Raw genomic sequence first — 12,500 nt, forward strand, 5'->3', positions numbered from 1 at the left:
GAGAGGCGGACCGTCCGGGGCGACTCTCGGCCTGTGTTTTCGGAGCCGGCCGGGCCTCAAGCTCCCTCCTTGGATGGACAACATTCGTAGTTGACACTTTGTGTCATTTTATCCGAGCGGGCGGGCGCCGCGAGGCGGACCGTCCGGGGCGACTCTCGGCCTGTGTTTTCGGAGCCGGCCGGGCATCACGCTCCCTCCTTGGATGGACAACATTCGTAGTTGACACTTTGTGTCATTTTATCCGAGCGGGCGGGCGCCTCGAGAGGCGGACCGTCCGGGGCGACTCTCGGCCTGTGTTTTCGGAGCCGGCCGGGCCTCAAGCTCCCTCCTTGGATGGACAACATTCGTAGTTGACACTTTGTGTCATTTTATCCGAGCGGGCGGGCGCCGCGAGGCGGACCGTCCGGGGCGACTCTCGGCCTGTGTTTTCGGAGCCGGCCGGGCATCACGCTCCTTCCTTGGATGGACAACATTCGCAGTTGACACTTTGTGTCATTTTATCCGAGCAGACGGGCGCCTCGAGAGGCGGACCGTCCGGGGCGACTCTCGGCCTGTGTTTTCGGAGCCGGCCGGGCATCACGCTCCCTCCTTGGATGGACAACATTCGTAGTTGACACTTTGTGTCATTTTATCCGAGCGGGCGGGCGCCTCGAGAGGCGGACCGTCCGGGGCGACTCTCGGCCTGTGTTTTCGGAGCCGGCCGGGCCTCAAGCTCCCTCCTTGGATGGACAACATTCGTAGTTGACACTTTGTGTCATTTTATCCGAGCGGGCGGGCGCCGCGAGGCGGACCGTCCGGGGCGACTCTCGGCCTGTGTTTAAGGAGCCGGCCGGGCATCACGCTCCTTCCTTGGATGGACAACATTCGCAGTTGACACTTTGTGTCATTTTATCCGAGCAGACGGGCGCCGCGAGGCGGACCGTCCGGGGCGACTCTCGGCCTGTGTTTTCGGAGCCGGCCGGGCATCACGCTCCCTCCTTGGATGGACAACATTCGTAGTTGACACTTTGTGTCATTTTATCCGAGCAGACGGGCGCCGCGAGGCGGACCGTCCGGGGCGACTCTCGGCCTGTGTTTAAGGAGCCGGCCGGGCATCACGCTCCTTCCTTGGATGGACAACATTCGCAGTTGACACTTTGTGTCATTTTGTTCGGCCTGTGTTTAAGGAGGCGGCCGTCCTCCACTCGGTCCGTGTTTAAGGAGCGACACTCGCGCTCCGGTTTGGCCTGTATTTAGGGAGGCGGCCGTCCTCCGCTTGGTCTGTGTTAAGGGCGACACTCGGTCCATGTTTGAGGAGCCTGGCCCTGACGCTCCTCTCCGGCCTGTGTTTAAGGAGGCGGCCGTCCTCCCCTTGGTCTGTGTTAAGGGCGACACTCGGTCCATGTTTGAGGAGCCTGGCCCTGACGCTCCTCTCCGGCCTGTGTTTAAGGAGGCGGCCGTCCTCCCCTTGGTCTGTGTTAAGGGCGACACTCGGTCCATGTTTGAGGAGCCTGGCCCTGACGCTCCTCTCCGGCCTGTGTTTAAGGAGGCGGCCGTCCTCCCCTTGGTCTGTGTTAAGGGCGACACTCGGTCCATGTTTGAGGAGCCTGGCCCTGACGCTCCTCTCCGGCCTGTGTTTAAGGAGGCGGCCGTCCTCCCCTTGGTCTGTGTTAAGGGCGACACTCGGTCCATGTTTGAGGAGCCTGGCCCTGACGCTCCTCTCCGGCCTGTGTTTAAGGAGGCGGCCGTCCTCCCCTTGGTCTGTGTTAAGGGCGACACTCGGTCCATGTTTAAGGAGCCTGGCCCTGACGCTCCTCTCCGGCCTGTGTTTAAGGAGGCGGCCGTCCTCCCCTTGGTCTGTGTTAAGGGCGACACTCGGTCCATGTTTGAGGAGCCTGGCCCTGACGCTCCTTTCCGGCCTGTGTTTAAGGAGGCGGCCGTCCTCCCCTTGGTCTGTGTTAAGGGCGACACTCGGTCCGTGTTTAAGGAGCCGGCCCTGACGCTCCTCTTCGGCCTGTGTTTAAGGAGGCGGCCGTCCTCCACTTCCTTCCATGCACCACCACATTCGCAGTTGACACTTTGCCATTTTTTCAGAGAGGTGACACTTAGTCGTTTTTTCGAAAGTTGACACTTAGTCGTTTTTTCGAAAGTTGACACTTTGCCGTTTTTTCAGAGAGGTGACACTTTGTCGTTTTTTCGAAAGTTGACACTTAGCCGTTTTTTCGAAAGTTGACACTTAGCCGTTTTTTCGAAAGTTGACACTTAGTCGTTTTTTCGAAAGTTGACACTTAGTCACTTTTTCGCCACAGTGACACCTCCAGCGCGTGCCACGGCGCTTTTCAGGTCTTCTATCCGACCTTGTGCTGTCGAGGACGGCGTGTCCGACGCCGTGGGGAGACCAGCACCATCTCCTCCATACTCGTAAACGAGGTGCTTTGGAAAACGGGGGGAAAGTCGATGAGTACACTGACTACTGGGACCATTTCATTGTACTCTGGCGCACCTGAAGACCAAAAAAGGTACTGCACCTTAGCCCGGGTACCTCACCCCCTGGTACCTCGAGGAGAACTTAGAAAAATTTCGACAAATTTTTGGTGAGCTCCAGGGAGAGAGGCTGATTTTTCGCTTTTTGAGGCCGACCGCCGAACCGGCGCGGGGCGGACTCACAAGCCCCGCAGAGCCGTGGGCACTTAGTCGTTTTTTCAGAGAGGCGACACTTAGTCGTTTTTTTGAAAGTTGACACTTAGCCGTTTTTTCGAAAGTTGACACTTAGCCGTTTTTTCGAAAGTCGACACTTAGCCGTTTTTTCGAAAGTTGACACTTAGTCGTTTTTTCGAAAGTTGACACTTAGTCGTTTTTTCGCCACAATTGGCTCTGAGCTCCAGGGGGAGAGCCTGGTTTTGCCTTATTTCAGGCCGGCTGGGGAACCGGCGCGGGTCGGATGCACGAGCCCGCAGAGCCGTGGGCACTTTGCCGTTTTTTCAGAGAGGCGACACTTAGTCGTTTTTTCAGAGAGGCGACACTTAGCCGTTTTTTCAGAGAGGCGACACAGCCGTTTTTTCAGAGAGGCGACACTTAGCCGTTTTTTCAGAGAGGCGACACTTAGCCGTTTTTTCGAAAGTTGACACTTAGTCGTTTTTTCGAAAGTTGACACTTAGTCGTTTTTTCGCCGATTTTGCTGGGACCTCCAGGCGAGGACCGGCGTTTTCCGTCTTCCGGGTCCGACCCGGGAACCAGCGCTGAGCGGACACATTCGCTCGCAAGTGCCGTTGGCACTTTGAAAATTTTTCGTTTGTCATGAGCTCCGGGCGAGGACCGGCGTTTTTCGTCTTCCGGGTTCGACCCGGGAACCAGCGCCGAGCGGACACATTCGCTCGCAAGTGCCGTTGGCACTTAGAAAATTTTTCGTTTGTCATGAGCTCCGGGCGGAGACCGGCGTTTTTCGTCTTCCGGGTTCGACCCGGGAACCAGCGCCGAGCGGACACATTCGCTCGCAAGTGCCGTTGGCACTTAGAAAATTTTTCGTTTGTCATGAGCTCCGGGCGGAGACCGGCGTTTTTCGTCTTCCGGGTCCGACCCGGGAACCAGCGCCGAGCGGACACATTCGCTCGCAAGTGCCGTTGGCACTTAGAAAATTTTTCGTTTGTCATGAGCTCCGGGCGGAGACCGGCGTTTTTCGTCTTCCGGGTCCGACCCGGGAACCAGCGCCGAGCGGACACATTCGCTCGCAAGTGCCGTTGGCACTTAGAAAATTTTTCGTTTGTCATGAGCTCCGGGCGGAGACCGGCGTTTTTCGTCTTCCGGGTTCGACCCGGGAACCAGCGCCGAGCGGACACATTCGCTCGCAAGTGCCGTTGGCACTTAGAAAATTTTTCGTTTGTCATGAGCTCCGGGCGGAGACCGGCGTTTTTCGTCTTCCGGGTTCGACCCGGGAACCAGCGCCGAGCGGACACATTCGCTCGCAAGTGCCGTTGGCACTTAGAAAATTTTTCGTTTGTCATGAGCTCCGGGCGGAGACCGGCGTTTTTCGTCTTCCGGGTCCGACCCGGGAACCAGCGCCGAGCGGACACATTCGCTCGCAAGTGCCGTTGGCACTTAGAAAATTTTTCGTTTGTCATGAGCTCCGGGCGGAGACCGGCGTTTTTCGTCTTCCGGGTTCGACCCGGGAACCAGCGCCGAGCGGACACATTCGCTCGCAAGTGCCGTTGGCACTTAGAAAATTTTTCGTTTGTCATGAGCTCCGGGCGGAGACCGGCGTTTTTCGTCTTCCGGGTTCGACCCGGGAACCAGCGCCGAGCGGACACATTCGCTCGCAAGTGCCGTTGGCACTTAGAAAATTTTTCGTTTGTCATGAGCTCCGGGCGGAGACCGGCGTTTTTCGTCTTCCGGGTTCGACCCGGGAACCAGCGCCGAGCGGACACATTCGCTCGCAAGTGCCGTTGGCACTTAGAAAATTTTTCGTTTGTCATGAGCTCCGGGCGGAGACCGGCGTTTTTCGTCTTCCGGGTTCGACCCGGGAACCAGCGCCGAGCGGACACATTCGCTCGCAAGTGCCGTTGGCACTTAGAAAATTTTTCGTTTGTCATGAGCTCCGGGCGGAGACCGGCGTTTTTCGTCTTCCGGGTTCGACCCGGGAACCAGCGCCGAGCGGACACATTCGCTCGCAAGTGCCGTTGGCACTTAGAAAATTTTTCGTTTGTCATGAGCTCCGGGCGGAGACCGGCATTTTTCGTCATTCGAGGCCGACGGGGGAACCAGCCGGAGCGGACACGTTTGCTCGGAAGAGCCGTTGGCACTTAGAAAAAATTCCGTGTCTCGTGAGCTCCAGGGGGGACAGGCTGGTTTTATTCATCCGTAGCCGACATGGGAACCAGCGCGGAGCGGATTGGTGTTGCGCTGGCATATACCTCATCTCTCTCAGGAGTCCCCCCCTTATACGTGCCGATGGTGTTTTGGAAAACGGGGGGTAACTGGATGAGTACACTGACTAGGGGGACCAGTACACTAGCGAGTGGGACCAGTACACTGACTAGTGGGACCAACACACTATGAGCGCCTGGTACCTAAAATGGAAGTATAGAGGCCGAATTTCGGGCAAGATCACGCCGGGTTAGGCTTCCAGGACCTCGGCTAAGCAATTTTAACGGGTCGCCCGGTTCTTTTTTGAACCAGCCCGGTTCTTTTTTTGATCCAGCCCGGTTCTTTTTACACTTCCAGCTGGAGCTCGGGAGCGGCTTTTTGCACAAGATCACGCCGTGTTAGGCTTCCAGGACCTCGGCTAAGCAATTTTAACGGGTCGCCCGGTTCTTTTTTGATCCAGCCCGGTTCTTTTTTTTATCCAGCCTGGTTCTTTTTACACTTCCAGCTGGAGCTCGGGAGCGGCTTTTTGCACAAGATCACGCCGTGTTAGGCTTCCAGGACCTCGGCTAAGCAATTTTAACGGGTCGCCCGGTTCTTTTTTTTATCCAGCCCGGTTCTTTTTTTATCCAGCCCGGTTCTTTTTACACTTCCAGCTGGAGCTCGGGAGCGGCTTTTTGCACAAGATCACGCCGTGTTAGGCTTCCAGGACCTCGGCTAAGCAATTTTAACGGGTCGCCCGGTTCTTTTTTGATCCAGCCCGGTTCTTTTTTGATCCAGCCCGGTTCTTTTTACACTTCCAGCTGGAGCTCGGGAGCGGCTTTTTGCACAAGATCACGCCGTGTTAGGCTTCCAGGACCTCGGCTAAGCAATTTTAACGGGTCGCCCGGTTCTTTTTTGATCCAGCCCGGTTCTTTTTTTATCCAGCCCGGTTCTTTTTACACTTCCAGCTGGAGCTCGGGAGCGGCTTTTTGCACAAGATCACGCCGTGTTAGGCTTCCAGGACCTCGGCTAAGCAATTTTAACGGGTCGCCCGGTTCTTTTTTGAACCAGCCCGGTTCTTTTTTTGATCCAGCCCGGTTCTTTTTACACTTCCAGCTGGAGCTCGGGAGCGGCTTTTTGCACAAGATCACGCCGTGTTAGGCTTCCAGGACCTCGGCTAAGCAATTTTAACGGGTCGCCCGGTTCTTTTTTGAACCAGCCCGGTTCTTTTTTTTATCCAGCCCGGTTCTTTTTACACTTCCAGCTGGAGCTCGGGAGCGGCTTTTTGCACAAGAACACGCCGTGTTCGGCTTCCAGGACCTCGGCTAAGCAATTTTAACGGGTCGCCCGGTTCTTTTTTGATCCAGCCCGGTTCTTTTTTTTATCCAGCCCGGTTCTTTTTACACTTCCAGCTGGAGCTCGGGAGCGGCTTTTTGCACAAGATCACGCCGTGTTAGGCTTCCAGGACCTCGGCTAAGCAATTTTAACGGGTCGCCCGGTTCTTTTTTGATCCAGCCCGGTTCTTTTTTTTATCCAGCCCGGTTCTTTTTACACTTCCAGCTGGAGCTCGGGAGCGGCTTTTTGCACAAGATCACGCCGTGTTAGGCTTCCAGGACCTCGGCTAAGCAATTTTAACGGGTCGCCCGGTTCTTTTTTGATCCAGCCCGGTTCTTTTTTTTATCCAGCCCGGTTCTTTTTACACTTCCAGCTGGAGCTCGGGAGCGGCTTTTTGCACAAGATCACGCCGTGTTAGGCTTCCAGGACCTCGGCTAAGCAATTTTAACGGGTCGCCCGGTTCTTTTTTGATCCAGCCCGGTTCTTTTTTTTATCCAGCCCGGTTCTTTTTACACTTCCAGCTGGAGCTCAGCAGCGGCTTTTTGCACAAGATCACGCCGGGTTAGGCTTCCAGGACCTCGGCTAAGCAATTTTAACGGGTCGCCCGGTTCTTTTTTTGATCCAGCCCGGTTCTTTTTACACTTCCAGCTGGAGCTCAGCAGCGGCTTTTTGCACAAGATCACGCCGGGTTAGGCTTCCAGGACCTCGGCTAAGCACTTCTAACGGGCCCTGGTCCACCCCTGCCAGCGCATTTCAAAACTTGGCATTAATTTCGACCTAAGAGACGAAGTCTGATTTTTTTCTACCACTTGGGCGGCCTTTTTGCACCCAGAACACCCGCACCGGCACCATAAATTCGAAGGGTGCCGAGTGCGTCGGCGCAGATTCTGCGACGGAGTGACACTTCCCTCTTGTGGACATTCGGCGGTAGGTGAAATGCGCACTCGGTCTTCTCTTTTCTTTTCCTTCCAGTGAAACTTTGGCAACATTCTGCGAGCTGCTGGCTTCCAGAACCTCGGCCAAGCAGGTGGAGGATTTTTTTCCACTTCCAGCTGGAGGTGAGGAGGGACTTTTTGGGCAAGATCACGCCGACTTAGCAAGCAAGGTGGAAGTGCCAGCATGCTCCGTGGCTGGAAGTGTGGATGTGCCAGCACCCTCCGTGCCTGGAGCTATGGAAGTGTGGAGCTCCAGCACCCTCCGTGCCTATGGAAGTGTGGAGCTCCAGCACCCTCCCTGCCTATGGAAGTGTGGAGCTCCAGCACCCTCCCTGCCTATGGAAGTGTGGAGCTCCAGCACCCTCCCTGCCTATGGAAGTGTGGAGCTCCAGCACCCTCCCTGCCTATGGAAGTGTGGAGCTCCAGCACCCTCCCTGCCTATGGAAGTGTGGAGCTCCAGCACCCTCCCTGCCTATGGAAGTGTGGAGCTCCAGCACCCTCCCTGCCTATGGAAGTGTGGAGCTCCAGCACCCTCCCTGCCTATGGAAGTGTGGAGCTCCAGCACCCTCCCTGCCTATGGAAGTGTGGAGCTCCAGCACCCTCCCTGCCTATGGAAGTGTGGAGCTCCAGCACCCTCCCTGCCTATGGAAGTGTGGAGCTCCAGCACCCTCCCTGCCTATGGAAGTGTGGAGCTCCAGCACCCTCCGTGCCTGGAGCTATGGAGCTCTGGAGCTCTGGAGCTATGGAGCTATGGAAGTAGGGAGCTATGGAGCTCTGGAGCTATGGAGCTATGGAGCTATGGAGCTATGGAAGTATGGAGCTCTGGAGCTATGGAGCTATGGAGCTCTGGGGCTATGGAAGTATGGAGCTATGGAGCTATGGAGCTATGGAGCTATGGAGCTCTGGAGCTATGGAGCTATGGAAGTAGGGAGCTATGGAGCTATGGATGTATGGAGCTATGGAGCCACCAGCCAGCCAGGCTGGAGCTATGGAAGTATGGAGCCATGGAGCTCCGGAGCTATGGAAGTATGGAGCTATGGAGCTATGGAGCTCTGGAGCTCTGGAGCTATGGAGCTATGGAGCTATGGATGTATGGAGCTATGGAGCCACCAGCCAGCCAGGCTGGAGCTATGGAAGTATGGAGCCATGGTGCTCTGGAGCTATGGAAGTATGGAGCTATGGAGCTATGGAGCTATGGAGGTATGGAGCTATGGAGCTATGGAGGTATGGAGCTCTGGAGCTATGGTGCTATGGAGCTCTGGAGGTATGGAGCTATGGAGCTATGGTGCTATGGAGCTCTGGAGCTATGGAAGTATGGAGCTCTGGTGCTATGGAAGTATGGAAGTATGGAGCTATGGAGCTCTGGAGCTATGGAAGTATGGAGCTATGGAGCTCTGGAGGTATGGAGGTATGGTGCTATGGAGCTCTGAAGCTATGGAACTATGGAGCTCTGAAGCTATGGAGCTATGGAGCTCTGGTGCTCTGCAGCTATGGAAGTATGGAGGTATGGAGCCACCAGCCAGCACCCTCCGTGGCTCATCCACGCCGGCCCAGAGTTCCAGCCGCTCGGCTTCACTCTCTCACAAGCCCCGCCTGGAGCTCCCCGGCCCACCCCTGGTACCTCAACTACCGAGGCCAGCCGCTCGACCACGCCGGCGCAGAGTTCCAGCCGCTCGGATAAGCTCTGTCACTCTCCCGCTAAGCAGCCACCGGTAACGGGGAAATGTCGCCGCCTTGTGGACACGCCCTTGTAAATGAATGGGCTTTCGCACTTAGTGCAATTTTCGCCAACTCTCTGACTGGAGCAATGGAAGTATGGAGCTCTGGAGCTCTGGAGCTATGGAAGTATGGAGCTATGGAAGTATGGAGCTATGGAGCTATGGATCTATGGAAGTATGGAGTTATGGAGCTCTGGAGCTATGGAGCTATGGAGCTATGGAGCTATGGAGCTATGGAAGTCTGGAGCTATGGAAGTATGGAGCTATGGAAGTATGGAGCTATGGAGCTATGGAGCTATGGAGCTATGGAGCCACCAGCCAGCACCCTCCGTGGCTCAACCACGCCGGCCCAGAGTTCCAGCCGCTCGGCTTCACTCTCTCACAAGCCCCGCCTGGAGCTCCCCAGCCCGCCCCTGGTACCTCAACTACCGAGGCCAGCCGCTCGACCAGGCCGGCCCAGAGTTCCAGCCGCTCGGCTTCACTCTCTCACAAGACCCGCCTGGAGCTCCCCGGCCCACCCCTGGTACCTCAACTACCGAGGCCAGCCGTTCGACCACGCCGGCGCAGAGTTCCAGCCGCTCGGATAAGCTCTGTCACTCTCCTGCCGCGCAGCCACCGGTAACGGGGAAATGTCGCCGCCTTGTGGACACGCCCTTGTAAATGAATGGGCTTTCGCACTTAGTGCAATTTTCGCCAACTCTCTGACTGGAGCTATGGAAGTATGGAGCTATGGAGCCACCAGCCACCCAGGCTGGAGCTATGGAGCTCTGGAGGTATGGAGCTCTGGTGCTATGGAAGTATGGAGCTCTGGTGCCATGGAAGTATGGAGCTATGGAGCTATGGAAGTATGGAGCTATGGAGCTCTGGAAGTATGGAGCTATGGAGCTCTGGAGGTATGGAGCTATGGAGCCCTGGAGCTATGGAGCCCTGGAGCTATGGAGCTATGGAGCTCTGGTGCTATGGAGCTATGGAGCTCTGGTGCTATGGAGCTATGGAGCTCTGGTGCTATGGAGCTATGGAGCTCTGGTGCTATGGAGCTATGGAGCTCTGGTGCTATGGAGCTATGGAGCTCTGGTGCTATGGAGCTATGGTGCTCTGGTGCTATGGAGCTATGGAGCTCTGGAGGTATGGAGCTATGGAGCTCTGGAGCTCTGGAGGTATGGTGCTATGGAGCTATGGAGCTCTGGAGGTATGGAGGTATGGAGCTCTGGTGCTATGGAGCTATGGAAGTATAGAGCTATGGAAGTATGGAGCTCTGGAGGTATGGAGGTATGGAGCTATGGAGGTATGGAGCTCTGGAGGTATGGAGCTCTGGTGCTATGGAGCTATGGAAGTATAGAGCTATGGAAGTATGGAGCTCTGGAGGTATGGAGGTATGGAGCTCTGCAGCTATGGAAGTATGGAGCTCTGGAGGTATGGAGCCACCAGCCAGCACCCTCCGAGGCTGGATCAATGGAAGTGTTTAGGTACCAGGCGGCCAAAGTGCCGAGGCCTCACGCTCGACCACGCCGGCGCAGAGTTCCAGCCGCTCGGATGAGCTCTGCCACTCTCCCGCCGCGCAGCCACCGGTAACGGGGAAATGTCGCCGCCTTGTGGACACGCCGTTGTAAATGAATGGGCTTTCGCACTTAGTGCAATTTTCGCCAACTCTGTGACTGGAGCTATGGAAGTATGGAGCTCTGGAGCTCTGGAGCTATGGAGCTATGGAAGTATGGAGCTATGGAAGTATGGAGCTATGGAGCTATGGATCTATGGAAGTATGGAGTTATGGAGCTCTGGAGCTCTGGAGCTATGGAGCTATGGAGCTATGGAGCTATGGAAGTCTGGAGCTATGGAAGTATGGAGCTATGGAGCTATGGAGCTATGGAGCTACGGAGCTATGGAGCTATGGAGCCACCAGCCAGCACCCTCCGTGGCTCAACCACGCCGGCCCAGAGTTCCAGCCGCTCGGCTTCACTCTCTCACAAGCCCCGCCTGGAGCTCCCCAGCCCGCCCCTGGTACCTCAACTACCGAGGCCAGCCGCTCGACCAGGCCGGCCGAGAGTTCCAGCCGCTCGGCTTCACTCTCTCACAAGACCCGCCTGGAGCTCCCCGCCCCACCCCTGGTACCTCAACTACCGAGGCCAGCCGCTCGACCACGCCGGCGCAGAGTTCCAGCCGCTCGGATGAGCTCTGCCACTCTCCCGCCGCGCAGCCACCGGTAACGGGGAAATGTCGCCGCCTTGTGGACACGCCCTTGTAAATGAATGGGCTTTCGCACTTAGTGCAATTTTCGCCAACTCTGTGACTGGTGCTATGGAAGTATGGAGCTCTGGTGCTATGGAAGTATGGAGCTATGGAGCTCTGGTGCTATGGAGCTATGGAGCTCTGGAGGTATGGAGCTCTGGAGGTATGGAGCTCTGGTGCTATGGAGCTATGGAGCTCTGGTGCTATGGAGCTATGGAGCTCTGGAGGTATGGAGCTCTGGAGGTATGGAGCTCTGGTGCTATGGAGCTATGGAGCTCTGGTGCTATGGAGCTCTGGAGGTATGGAGCTATGGAGGTATGGAGCTCTGGTGCTATGGAGCTATGGAGCTCTGGTGCTATGGAGCTATGGAGCTCTGGAGGTATGGAGCTCTGGAGGTATGGAGCTCTGGAGGTATGGAGCTCTGGTGCTATGGAGCTATGGAGCTCTGGTGCTATGGAGCTATGGAGCTCTGGAGGTATGGAGCTCTGGTGCTATGGAAGTATGGAGCTCTGGTGCTATGGAAGTATAGAGCTATGGAGGTATGGAGGTATGGAGCTATGGAGCTCTGCAGCTATGGAAGTATGGAGCTCTGGAGGTATGGAGCCACCAGCTAGCACCCTCCGTAGCTGGATCAATGGAAGTGTTTAGGTACCAGGCGGCCAAAGTGCCGAGGCCTCACGCTCGACCACGCCGGCGCAGAGTTCCAGCCGCTCGGATAAGCTCTGTCACTCACCCGCCGCGCAGCCACCGGTAACGGGGAAGCCTTGTGGACACGCCGTTGTAAATGAATGGGCTTTCGCACTTAGTGCAATTTTCGCCAACTCTCTGACTGGAGCTATGGAAGTATGGAGCTATGGAGCCACCAGCCACCCAGGCTGGAGCTATGGAGCTCTGGAGGTATGGAGCTCTGGTGCTATGGAAGTATGGAGCTATGGAGCTATGGAAGTATGGAGCTATGGAGCTATGGAGCTCTGGAAGTATGGAGCTATGGAGCTCTGGAGGTATGGAGCTATGGAGCCCTGGAGCCCTGGAGCTATGGAGCCCTGGAGCTATGGAGCTATGGAGCCCTGGAGCTATGGAGCTATGGAGCTCTGGAGGTATGGAGCTATGGAGCCCTGGAGCTATGGAGCTCTGGAGGTATGGAGCTATGGAGCCCTGGAGCCCTGGAGCTATGGAGCCCTGGAGCTATGGAGCTATGGAGCCCTGGAGCTATGGAGCTATGGAGCTCTGGTGCTATGGAGCTATGGAGGTATGGAGCCACCAGCCAGCACCCTCCGTGGCTGGATCAATGGAAGTGTTTTAGGTACCAGGCAGCCAAAGGGCCGAGGCCTCACGCTCGACCACGCCGGCGCAGAGTTCCAGCCGCTCGGATAAGCTCTGTCACTCACCCGCCGCGCAGCCACCGGTAACGGGGAAATGTCGCCGCCTTGTGGACACGCCGTTGTAAATGAATGGGCTTTCGCACTTA

The sequence above is a fragment of the Syngnathus leptorhynchus genome, unplaced genomic scaffold (genome assembly GCF_054491065.1).
Source record: "Syngnathus leptorhynchus isolate UIUO unplaced genomic scaffold, UIUO_Slep HiC_scaffold_175, whole genome shotgun sequence".
NCBI lineage: Eukaryota > Metazoa > Chordata > Actinopteri > Syngnathiformes > Syngnathidae > Syngnathus > Syngnathus leptorhynchus.